A 12,534-nucleotide genomic window follows, 5' to 3' on the forward strand; every position below is an offset into this window, starting at 1 on the left:
GTTTTCAGTTGCTGGTATTTTGGTATTTTCTTCTTCGCGTTCGCGGGAGGACCCTCGCGAACGCGATGAGTTAATTATGCTGAAGGAAATTTCCTTCTAGGCGAACGCGAGGCCAAGGTCGCGAACGTGAAGCTTTGGGGGGTCTTCCTTTCGCGAACGCGGGCCTGGTAACGCGAACGCGAAGGCTCGAGGAGTTACTTCTCCGCGAATGCGAGCCATCTTTCGCGAACGCGAAGGTCTATCAGGCCTAACTCATCGCGAACGCGATGAGCCTATCGCGAACGCGATGACCAAATTCGCCCAGTTATTTTAAGTTCCAAAAACAGAATGCACTACGGGATTTTTACCATTTTTCACAAACTTCTTCAACTCCACACCTCTTGGGCGATTTTGGAAGAGGAACTTCACCATACTTCATAGGTATGTAATCCTACACTTGTTTTCTTCCATTTTTATCAACATCCACTAGATTTCTAGGCCTAAAACATGGGATTAAGGGTAGAAAATTAGGGATTTGGGTAGAGTTAGGGCTTTTTGATTATTTGGGAATTTGACCTCGTGTTGGGGTCGGATTTCGAAACAAAATATATTTTTGGGATCGTGGGTTAATGGGTGATCGGATTTTAGTCCGAACCTCGTGTTTTGACCAAGCGGGCCCGGGGTCGATTTTTGACTTTTTGGGAAGAATGATTAGAAAGCTATAATTAAGTATTGGAATTTGGATTATTTAGCCTTTATTGACGTTATTAAGTCGATTATGTATAGATACGATTGATTTGGAGCCAAATTCGAAAGGGAAAGCGGTGTTTGAGGCTTGAGTTGGCCGTGGAAGTTCGAGGTAAGTGTTCGGTCTAGCCTTTGCTTGAGGGATTAGGGGTTGTGTCCTATTTGCTATTTGCTTCTTATTGAGTACGACGTATAGTCATGGTGACGAGTATCTATACGTTGGTGTCGAGCATGACCGTGAGTCTTAAATTGTGAATTATTGTGTTCTTAAATAATACTACGGATGCTTAAATTGATGATTCTCGGTATTGTGCAAGGATTTAGATTGTTCTCGTGGAAATTACTTATGATTGAGAATTGGTATTAGCTGAGGTATTTAGATGTTGGAATGAGTTTGGTTATAGTTGTTGCTCCCTTGCCGGGACGTATTTACTTATACTGTCGTTTCCCTTGCCAGGATAGTGTAGTTCTTTATTGATCCCTTGCCGGGACTCTTGTTATGATTGTTGTCGACTGTATATTTGGATCGGGTTGCGCGCCGCAACATTGTTATATTTGGATCGGGTTTGCATGCCGCAACAGTGATATAAATGGATCGGGTTGCACGCCGCAACAATAATATAATGGATCGGGTTGCACGCCGCAACAATGATATAAATGGATCGGGTTGCACGCCGCAACAATAATATAATGGATCGGGTTGCACGCCGCAACAATGATATAAATGGATCGGGTTGCACGCCGCAACAGTAATATATATGGATCGGGTTGCACGCCACAACAATAATACGGATGGGGTTGCACGCCGCAACAGTGATAAATGATAGGGATCGGGTTGCGCGCCGCAACAGTGTTATTACTGACTGATATAGATCTTACACTGTTCTCTTATATTTCTCTTAAATTACTGCTGGACTTGATATTTCCCCCGCAGCATTTATCCCCTCCCATCTTTATTTGTTTATTTCCTGTTTTATTTTTCCGCTGTATATTACATAACTGCACAGGTTTATCTGGGGTCTGGTCCTAGCCTCGTCACTACCTCGTCGGGGTTAGGCCAGACACTTACCAGCACATGGGATCAGTTGTGCTGATGCTACACTCTGCACTATGTGCAGATCCCGGAGCAGCTTTTGGACAGTAGCACTTGGGAAGGCTGCCTTCAGTCCAGCTAGAGATCCCGAGGTAGTCCTGCAGGCGTCCGCAGGCCCGTCGTTCTCTTCTATCTTATTATGTGTTCTGTTTTCACTTGTTTCCGAGACAGACTGTATTTCCTTTTTCAGACACTTGTATGTAGTACTCATAGATAGTCCGTGATATTGTGACACCAGATTCCGGGTAGAGGAGTATATTGGCATTGTAGTATTGGCTTTGGTTATTTTTATCTGTTTAAGTCTTCCGCTTGTTCTGTTCATCGTTAATATTTAAATGTTGATTACTTGTTAATTCAGATTGTAAAACAAAGGGTTAAAATGAAAGAGTTAGTGATTTTTACATTTCGCGGCTTGCCTAGCTTCTACGAGTAGGCACCATCACGACTCCCGAGGGTGGGAAATCCGGGTCGTGACAAGTTGGTATCAGAGCTGTAGGTTGCATAGGTCTCACAATTCACGGACATGCTTAGTAGAGTCTGGGGGATCGGTACGGAGACGTCTGTATTTATCCCCAGAGGCTACAGAGTTAGGAAAAAACTTCACATTTATTCTTTCTTGTCGTGCGGTTGGGTTTCTCAATGCTAATTGAATTTCTACTCTGTTCTTTCGCAGATGGCGGGAACACGCGCTTCCTCATCCACCAATCACCAGCCCGAGCTCCCAGCAGCTGCTCCCACGAGGGGCAAAGGGCGAGGCCGAGGCAGGGGCAGAGCTCAGCCCAGAGCAGCAGCACCAGCGGCGGAGCCTCAGATTGACTTTGATGATGAGGTTCCGTCCCAAACAGTTTTGGTCGGCCCAGCACAGGTCCCAGAGGGGTTTATTGCTATCCCGGTACTCCAGGATGCTCTGGTCCATCTAGTGGGCCTTATGGAGAGTGTCACCCGGGCAGGCTAGCTTCCTGTAGCACCAGCTGTCTCTCAGGCTGGAAGAGGAGCCCAAACTCCTGCTACTCGCACTCCGGAGCAGATGGCTCCCCAGTTTCAGACTCCAGCAGCTCAGCCAGTTGGAGTAGTTCAGCCGGGTATGGTAGCACAGACTAGTGATCGAGCAGCTATGTTTGCCGATGCTTTGTGGACATTGGACAGGTTCACCAAGCTCTTCACTACTACTTTCAGCGGTGCATCTTCTGAGGATCCCCAGGATTATCTAGACAGCTGCCATGAGGTTCTCAGGAACATGGGGATAGTTGAGACCAATGGGGTCGATTTTGCTACTTTTTGCTTATCTGGATCCGCCAAGACTTGGTGGAGAGATTATTGCTTAGCTAGACCAGCCGGATCACTAGCTTTGACTTGGGAGCAGTTTACTCAGCTATTTCTGGAGAACTTTCTCCATATCACTCAGAGAGAGGCCTATCGCAAGCAGTTTGAGCGTCTCCAGTAGGGTTCTATGACCGTTACTCAGTATGAGACCAGATTTATCGACTTAGCTCGCCATGCTCTTGTCATACTTCCCACCGAGAGAGAGAGAGGGCGAGGAGGTTCATTGAGGGGCTTATTCAGCCGATTCGACTTCAGATGGCTAGGGAGACTGGGAGTGAGATTACTTTCCAGGAGGCGACCAATGTGGGCAGGAGAGTGGAGATGGTTCTATCTCAGGACGGTGGTCATGGGTCGGACAAGAGGCCCCGTCATTCAGGGAGATTCAGTGGTGCCCCGTCTGGAGGCAGGGATTCGTATGGTAGAGGCCATCCTCTTAGGCCGTTTCAGTCAGCACTTCAGGTTTCTCACGGCGCTTCAGGTGGTCATGGTTCTCATATGCAGTATTCTGATCAGCAGCCCTACAGTGCACCACCAGCTCCTATCAGTGCACCGCCGCTCCAGAGTTTTCGGGGTGGTCATTCAGGTCGCCAGGGTCAATCTCAGTTTCCTCAGCCGCAGCACTCCGGTGGATGCTTTGAGTGTGGTGAGTGTGTTCATATCCAGAGGGCTTGTCTGAGGTTGGTGGGTACTCAGTCGCAGCAGCAGGGTTCCCGTGCTATGGTTCAGGCCCCAGGTGTTCCATAGCCCGCCCAGCCAGCAAGAGGTGGGGGTAGAGGTGTTAGAAGTTGAGGTAGAGGTGCTAGAGGTGGAGCTCAAACCGCTAGAGGTAGAGGCCAGCCAGCTGCAGGCCGTCCTAGAGATGTAGTCCAGGGTGGTGGGGCCCAGCCCCGATGTTATGCTCTTCGAGCCAGTCCTGAGGCTGAGGCTTCCGATGCAGTTATCACAGGTACCGTTCTGGTCTGTGGCAGAGATGCTTCAGTCTTATTTGATCCAGGGTCTACCTACTCCTATGTGTCATTTTATTTTGCACCGTGTCTGGTCATGCCTAGTGATTCCTTGAGTGCCCCTATATGTGTGTCTACACCGTGGGTGATTCTATTATGGTAGATCGATCCATCGTTCTTGTATTGTGGTAATTGGGGGTCTTGAGAATCGTGTAAATTTGTTGCTTCTAGACATGGTTGATTTTGATGTTATATTGGGGATGGACTGGTTACCACCTTACCACGCTATCTTAGAATATCATGCCAAGACTGTGACCTTAGCGTTGCCGGGTTTACCTCGTTTAGAGTGGAGAGGGACTCCTAGTCATTCTACCCGTAGTGTTATCTCTTATATGAAGGCTCGGCGTATGGTCGAGAAGGGGTGTTTGGCCCATTTGGCTTATGTTTGCGATTCCAGTACTGAGGTCCCTTCTATTGATTCTGTGCCCGTTGTTCGGGAGTTTCTTGAGGTATTTCCTTCAGACCTGCCGGGTATGCCACCCGACAGGGATATTGATTTCTGCATTGATTTGGCTCCGGGCACTCAGCCCATTTCTATCGTATCGTATGGCCCCGCCTGAGTTGAAAGAGTTGAAGGAGTAGTTGCAAGACTTGCTTGAGAAGGGTTTCATTAGACCCAGTGTTTCGCCTTGGGGTGCACCGGTGTTGTTTGTTAAAAAGAAGGATGGGTCGATACGGATGTGTATTGATTACCGGCAATTGAACAAGGTTACGATCAAGAATAAGTATCCGCCGCCGAGGATCAATGATTTGTTTGATCAGCTTCAGGGTGCCAAGGTATTTTCAAAGATTGACTTGAGATCTGGCTACCATCAGCTGAGGATTAGGGCATCCGATGTCCCTAAGACAGCTTTCCGCACTCGGTACGGGCATTATGAGTTCTTGGTGATGTCATTCGGGTTGACAAATGCCCCAGCAGCTTTTATGGATTTGATGAACCGAGTGTTCAGGGCTTATCTGGATTCGTTCGTGATAGTCTTCATTGATGATATTTTGATATATTCCCGCAGCCGGGAGGAGCACCAGCAGCACCTTGGAGTGGTTCTTCATACTCTGAGGGATAGTCAGTTGTATGCTAAGTTTTCGAAGTGTGAGTTCTGGCTGAGTTTAGTTGCATTCCTGGGTCATGTTGTATCAGCAGAGGGTATTCAGGTTGATCCGAAGAAGATTGAGGCAGTCAAGGACTGGCCTAGACCAGCATCAGCTACAGAGATTCGGAGTTTCTTGGGGTTGGCAAGCTACTATCGTTGGTTTGTGGAGGGGTTTTCATCTATCGCAGCCTCGATGACCAGGTTGACCCAGAAGGGTGCCCAGTTCAGATGGTCGGGCGAGTGTGAGGCGAGCTTTCAGAAGCTCAAGACAGCTTTGACTACGGCACCGATATTGGTTTTGCCCACAGGTTCAGGGCCATATACAGTTTATTGTGATGCATCTCGTATTGGGCTTGGTGCAGTGTTGATGCAGGATGGCAAGGTCATTGCTTATGCTTTGCGACAGTTGAAGATTCATGAGAAGAACTATCCGGTTCATGATTTGGAGTTAGCAGACATTGTTCACGCGTTGAAGATTTGGAGGCATTATCTGTATGGCGTTGCATGTGAGGTATTCACGGATCACAAGAGTCTGCAGTATTTGTTCAAGTAGAAGGAGTTGAATTTGAGGCAGAGAAGGTGGTTGGAGTTGTTGAAAGACTATGATATCACCATCTTATATCATCCGGGAAAGGCCAATGTAGTAGCCGATGCCTTGAGTAGGAAGTCAGCCAGTATGGGTAGTCTTGCTTATATTCCGGTAGGTGATAGACCGCTTGCTTTGGATGTTCAGGCCTTGGCCAATCAGTTCGTGAGGCTGGATGTTTCTGAGCCCAGTCGTGTGTCAGCTTGCACGGTCAGCTCGTTCTTCTTTATTGGAGCGTATCCGTGATAGGCAGTATGATGATCCCCATTTGTGTGTCCTTAGAGACACGGTGCAGCACGGAGGTGCCAAGCAGGCTACCTTAGGTGATGATGGAGTTTTGAGATTGTAGGGTCGAGTTTGTGTGCCTAATGTAGATGGACTTCGAGAGTTGATTTTGGAGGAGGCTCATAGCTCCCGGTACTCTATTCATCCGGGCGCCGCGAAGATGAATCAGGATTTGCGACAGCATTATTGGTGGTAGAGAATGAAGAAGGATATCGTTGCATATGTGGCTCGGTGTTTGAATTGCCATCAGGTTAAGTATGAGCATCAGAGGCCTGGTGGTTCCTTCCAGAAGATTGAGATTCCTGAGTGGAAGTGGGAGCGGATCACTATGGACTTCGTTGTTGGACTCCCACGGACTCAGAGGAAGTTCGATGCAGTGTGGGTTATTGTTGATAGGCTGACCAAGTCAGCACATTTCATTCCTGTGGCAGTTTCCTATTCTTCCGAGAGGTTAGCTGAGATTTATATCCGGGAGATTATTCGCCTTCATGGTGTGCCCGTGTCTATTATTTCTGACCGAGGTACGCGATTTACCTCACATTTTTGGAGAGCAGTTCAGCGAGTGTTGGGCACACGGGTTGAGTTGAGCACATCGTTTCATCCTCAGACGGACGGGCAGTCCGAGCGGACTATTCAGATTTTGGAGGATATGCTCCGAGCCTGTGTCATTGACTTTAGAGGCTCGTGGGATCAGTTTTTGCCTTTAGCAGAGTTTGCCTACAACAACAACTACTATTCGAGTATTCAGATGGCTCCTTATGAGGCTTTATATGGTAGGCGGTGTCTGTCTCCGGTTGGGTGGTTTGAGCCGGGGGAGGCTTGGTTGTTGGGTACGGATCTGGTTCAGGATGCCTTGGACAAGGTCAGGATCAATCAGGATAGGCTTCGTATAGCTCAGTCCAGGCAAAAGAGTTATGCCGACCGCAAGGTTCGAGACTTAGCTTACATGGTCGGTGAGCGGGTATTGCTTCGAGTGTCACCTATGAAGGGCGTGATGAGATGTAGGAAGAAGGGCAAGCTTAGCCCTAGGTTCATTGGCCCGTTTGAGATTCTTGATCGAGTGGGAGAGGTGGCTTATAGACTTGCATTGCCGCCTAGCTTATCAGCCGTGCATCAAGTGTTTCATGTGTCCATGCTTCGAAAATATCACGACGATCCATCCCACGTGTTAGATTTCAGCACTGTCCAGTTGGACAAGGACTTGTCTCACGAGGAGGAGCCCGTAACTATTCTAGACCGACAGGTTCATTAGTTGACGTCGAAGAGTTTTTCTTCTGTTCGTGTTCAGTGGAGAGGTCAACCGGCTGAGGCATCGACCTGGGAGTCCGAGTCCGATATGCAGAGCAGTTATCCCCATCTTTTTCCCGACTCAGGTACTTCCTTCTTATGTCCGTTCAACGACGAACGGTTGTTTCCAAGGTGGAGGATGTGATGACCCAAAAGGTCATCACTTGTTTTTAAAATGAATTCTATGTTTCGAGGCCTTAAAGACCTCTTTTAGCTTCACCTCGATTTGCGTGCACAGTCCAGGCGCGCAGCCGAAAAGCTATTTGTGAAAAATCTGTGAAAATATTGAAATTTTGGCTTAAAATGCATTTAAGTTGACTTCGGTCAACATTTTGGGTAAACGGACCCGGACCCGTGATTTGACGGTCCCGGAGGGTCCGTGGAAAAATATGGGACTTGGGCGTATGCCCGGAATCGAATTCCGAGGTCCCAAGTCCGAGAAATGAATTTTTAGAAGAAATTGTTTTCTGAAAATATAAAGGTTTTTGAAAGTGAAATGTTATGTGAAACCCATGGTATCGGGCCCGTATTATGGTTCCTGAGCCCGGTACAGGTTCAATATGATTTATATGTGTTGTCGGTAAAGTTTGGTAAGAAACGGGATCCATTTGACGTGATTCGGACCTTAAATGCAAATTTGATGTTTAAAGATGTTTTGAGAAATTTCATTGATTTTGAGGTTTAATTCGTTATTTAAGAGGTTATTTTGGCGATTTGATCGCACGGATAAGTTCATATGATGTTTTTGAGTTTGTACCTATGTTTGGTTTGGAGCCCCGAGGGCTCGGGTGAGTTTCGGATGTGTTTCGGAAGGTTGTGAACTCATAAAAAGTTGCAGGTTTTCAGTTGCTGGTATTCTAGTATTTTCTTCTTCGCGTTCGCGAGAGGACCCTCGCGAACGCGATGCGTTACTTATGCTGAAGGAAATTTCCTTCAGGGCCTTATACAGTCTATTGTGATGCATCTCGTATTGGACTTGGTGCAGTATTGATGCAGGATGGCAAAGCCATTGCCTATGCTTCGAGGCAGTTGAAGATTCACGAGGAGAACTATCTGGTTCATGATTTGGAGTTGGCAGCCATAGTTCACGCATTGAAGATTTGGAGGCATTATTTGTATGGCGTGGCATGTGAGGTGTTCACGGATCACAAGAGTCTTCAGTATTTGTTCAAGCAAAAGGAGTTGAATTTGAGGCAGAGAAGGTGGTTGGAGTTGTTGGAAGATTATGATATCACCATTCTATATCATCGGGGAAAGGCCAATGTGATGGCCGATGCTTTGAGTAGGAAGTCAGCCAGTATGGGCAGTCTTGCTTATATTCCGGTCGACGAGAGGCCGCTTGCTTTGGATGTTTCTGAGCCCAGTCGTGTGTTAGCTTGCACGGTCGCTCGTTCTTCATTATTAGAGCGTATCCGTGATCGGCAGTATGATAAACCCCATTTCTGTGTCCTTGGAGACACGGTACAGCGCGGAGGTGCCAGACAGTTTACCTTAGATGATGATGGAGTTTTGAGATTACAGGGTCAAGTATGTGTGCCTAATGTGGATGGGCTCCGAGAGTTGATTTTAGAGGAGGCCCATAGCTCCCGGTAGTCTATTCATCCGGGCGCCGCGAAGATGTATCAGGATTTTCGGCAGCATTATTGGTGGCGGAGAATGAAGAAGGATATTGTTGCATATGTGGCTCGGTGTTTGAATTGTCAATAGGTTAAGTACGAGCATCAGAGGCGCGGTGGTTCATTTCAGAGGATTGAGCTTCCCGAGTGGAAGTGGGAGCGGATCACCATGGACTTCGTTACTGGACTCCCGCAGACTCGGGAGAAGTTCGACGCAGTATGGGTCATTGTTGATAGGCTGACCAAGTCAGGGCATTTCATTCCTGTGGCAGTCTCCTATTCTTCTGAGAGGTTGGCTGAGATCTACATTCAGGAGATTGTTCATCCTCATGGTGTGCCCATATCTATCATTTCGGACCGGGGTACACTGTTTACCTCGCGCTTTTGGAGAGCAGTTCAGCGAGAGTTGGGCACACGGGTTGAGTGAGCACAGCATTTCATCCCCAGACGGACGATGAGTCCGAGCAGACCATTCAGATTTTTGGAGGATATGCTCCGAGCTTGTGTCATTGACTTTGGAAGTTCCTGGGATCAGTTTTTGCCTTTAGCGGAGTTTCCCTACAACAACAGCTACCAGTCGAGTATCCAGATGGCTCCTTATGAGGCTTTATATGGTAGGCGGTGTCGGTCTCCGGTTGGGTGGTTTGAGCCCGGAGAGGCTCGGTTGTTGGGTACAGATCCGGTTCAGGAGGCCTTGGACAAGGTCAGGGTCATTCAGGATAGGCTTCGTACAGCTCAGTTCAGGCAAAAGAGTTATGCAGACCGCAAGGTTCGAGATGTGGCTTTTATGGTTGGTGAGCGGGTATTGCTCCGAGTGCCGCCTATGAAGGGCGTGATGAGATTTGGGAAGAAGGGCAAGCTTAGCCCTAGGTTCATTTGTCAGTTTGTGATTTTTGATCGAGTGGGAGAGGTGGCTTATAGACTTGCATTGCCACCGAGCTTATCAGCCATGCATCCAGTTTTTCATGTGTCCATGCTTCGGAATATCACGGCGATCCATCCCACGTGTTAGATTTCAGCACTGCCCAGTTGGACAAGGACTTGTCTTATGAGGAGGAGCCGGTAGCTATTCTAGACCGGCAGATTCGTCAGTTGAGATCGAAGAGTTTTCCTTCTATTCGTGTTCAGTGGAGAGGTCGGCCTCCTGAGGCATCGACTTGGGAGTCCGAGTCTGATATGCGGAGCCATTATCCCCATCTTTTCTCCGACTCAGGTACTTCTTTCTTCGGTCCGTTCGAGGACGAACGGTTGTTTTAGAGGTGGAGAATGTGACGACCCAAAGGGTCCTCACCTGCTTTTAATTAAATTCTATGACTCCAAGGGTCATCACCTGCGTAGCCGGAAAGCTTAAATATGAAATTCTATGAAAAATGCTAAGTTTTGATGTTAAAATGAATAAATTTGACCTTGGTCAATGTTTGGGTAAACGGAGCCGGACGCGTGATTTGACAGTCCCCGAGGGTCCGTATGAAAATATGGGACTTGGGCATATGCTCGGAATCGAATTCCGAGGTCCCAAGCCCGAGAAATGAATTTTTTAGAAAAATTGTTTTCTGGAAATGTTTAAGAAAATTAGAAATGAAATCTGATTAGAAAGCGATGGTATCGGGCCCGTATTTTGGTTCCGGCGCCCGGTACAAGTCTTATATATGATTTAAGATGTTTCTGTGAAATTTGGTGAAAAACGGACGTCGTTTTACGTGATTCGGACCTAAATTGGAAAAATTGATGTTTTATGAAGTTTGAAAGATAATTCTTGGATTTTGAGGTTTAATTCAATGTGTATGATGTTAGTTTGGCGATTTGATCGCACGAATAAGTCCGTAGGATGTTTTTGAGGTTGTGTGTATATTTGGTTTGGAGCCCTGAGGGCTCGGGTGAGTTTTGGATAGGCACGGGTTGCATTTTTGGACTTAAAATTTGCTGGTATGAACTGACCTGCTGCGAAGCCAGGCTCACAATTGCGAGCCCGCAAATGCGGCAAATTAATCGCAAATGCGAATCTGAGGATTGGCAGCCTGAGTTGCAAATGCGACTCCATCATCGCAAAAACGATATCGCAATTGCGAACAGCCTCTCGCAAATGCGATGATGGCTGGGGAAGCTGAGGTATCGCAAATGCGATGCAAATTTCGCAAATGCGAAAGTCCTGGATTTCGTCAGTGTTCGCAAATGCGAACATTATTCTCGCAATTCCCACATCAGCAGGTCGAGGTTCGCAATTGCGAACCCCTGTTCGCATTCCCATATCAGAGACCTGCAATTTTACACTTAAACGATTTTGAACCCCATTTTTCATATTTTCTCAAACCCAAACACACTTAGGCGATTTTCCAAGGACAAGTCTTCTTCCAAATCAATTATAAGTTAGTTTTTACTCATTTCTTTCAGTCATTAACATCTTTCAACATGATTTCAACCTAAAATCAAAGATTTTCATGGGGAAAATTGGGTGTTTTGGGTAGAACCTAGGTTTTTCAAAAATTGGGGATTTGGACCTCAATTTGAGGTCCGATTTCAAAACAAATTATATATTTGAGTTCGTGGGGGAATGGGTAATCGGGTTTCGGTTCGAACATCGGGTTTTGACTACGTGGGCCCGGGGGCGATTTTTGACTTTTTGGGTAAAACTTTGGAAAACTCATTTTCATGCATTGGGGTTGATTCATTTAGCACTTATTGATGTAATTAAGTAATTTGTGATTAGATACGAGCGAATTGGCGGTGGAATCAAGGGGTAAAGCTATAATTGAGACTTGAGTTGTGTTCAAGGCATCGAGGTAAGTGTTTGGTCTAACCTTAGCTTGAGGGATTAGGAGTTGAGTCCTATTTGCTATGTGATAATTGTTGAGTACGACGTAGAGGCATGGTGACGAGTATCAATACGTTAGTGTCAAGCATGACCGTGAGTCTTATATTGTGATTTTCATGACTTCGTTGTATTATTCATGCCTTGGTGAAGATTTATATTTGTTGTGAAAAGTTGTGGAAAGAATCGTGACCTACGAACATTGAGGAGCGTTGGCTCCAGTTGTATAACGAATTGTGATAGTATAAGTGATAATTGAACCTCTAGAGCGGTGGCTCGAGTTGTGAAGTGAATTGTGAAGTAAAAATGAGAAAGAGAAGAGATCATTATGTTGCCCCCTTGCCGGGCTATTGTTGAGTTGTGTCACCCTTGCATTGTGTTCTTAATTGATATTACGGATACTTAGGTTAACGATTCTTTATGTTAGGTAAGGATTATGGTTATAGCTGAGGTAGTTAGATGTTGTAACAAGTTCGGGTATAGCTGAGGTAGTTAGGTGTTGTAACAAGTTTGGGTATAGCTGAGGTAGTTAGGTGTTGTAATAAGTTTGGGTATAGCTGAGGTAGTTAGGTGTCGTAACAAGTTTGGTTTTAGCGGAGGTAGTTAAATGTTGGAACAAGTTAGGTATAGTTGTTTCTTTTTCCCTTGCCGGGATAGTGTAGACCTTTTGATCCCTTGTCGGGACTCTCGTTATAATTGTAACTATTATATATA

This window comes from Nicotiana attenuata, chromosome 1 (genome assembly GCF_001879085.1).
Source record: "Nicotiana attenuata strain UT chromosome 1, NIATTr2, whole genome shotgun sequence".
NCBI lineage: Eukaryota > Viridiplantae > Streptophyta > Magnoliopsida > Solanales > Solanaceae > Nicotiana > Nicotiana attenuata.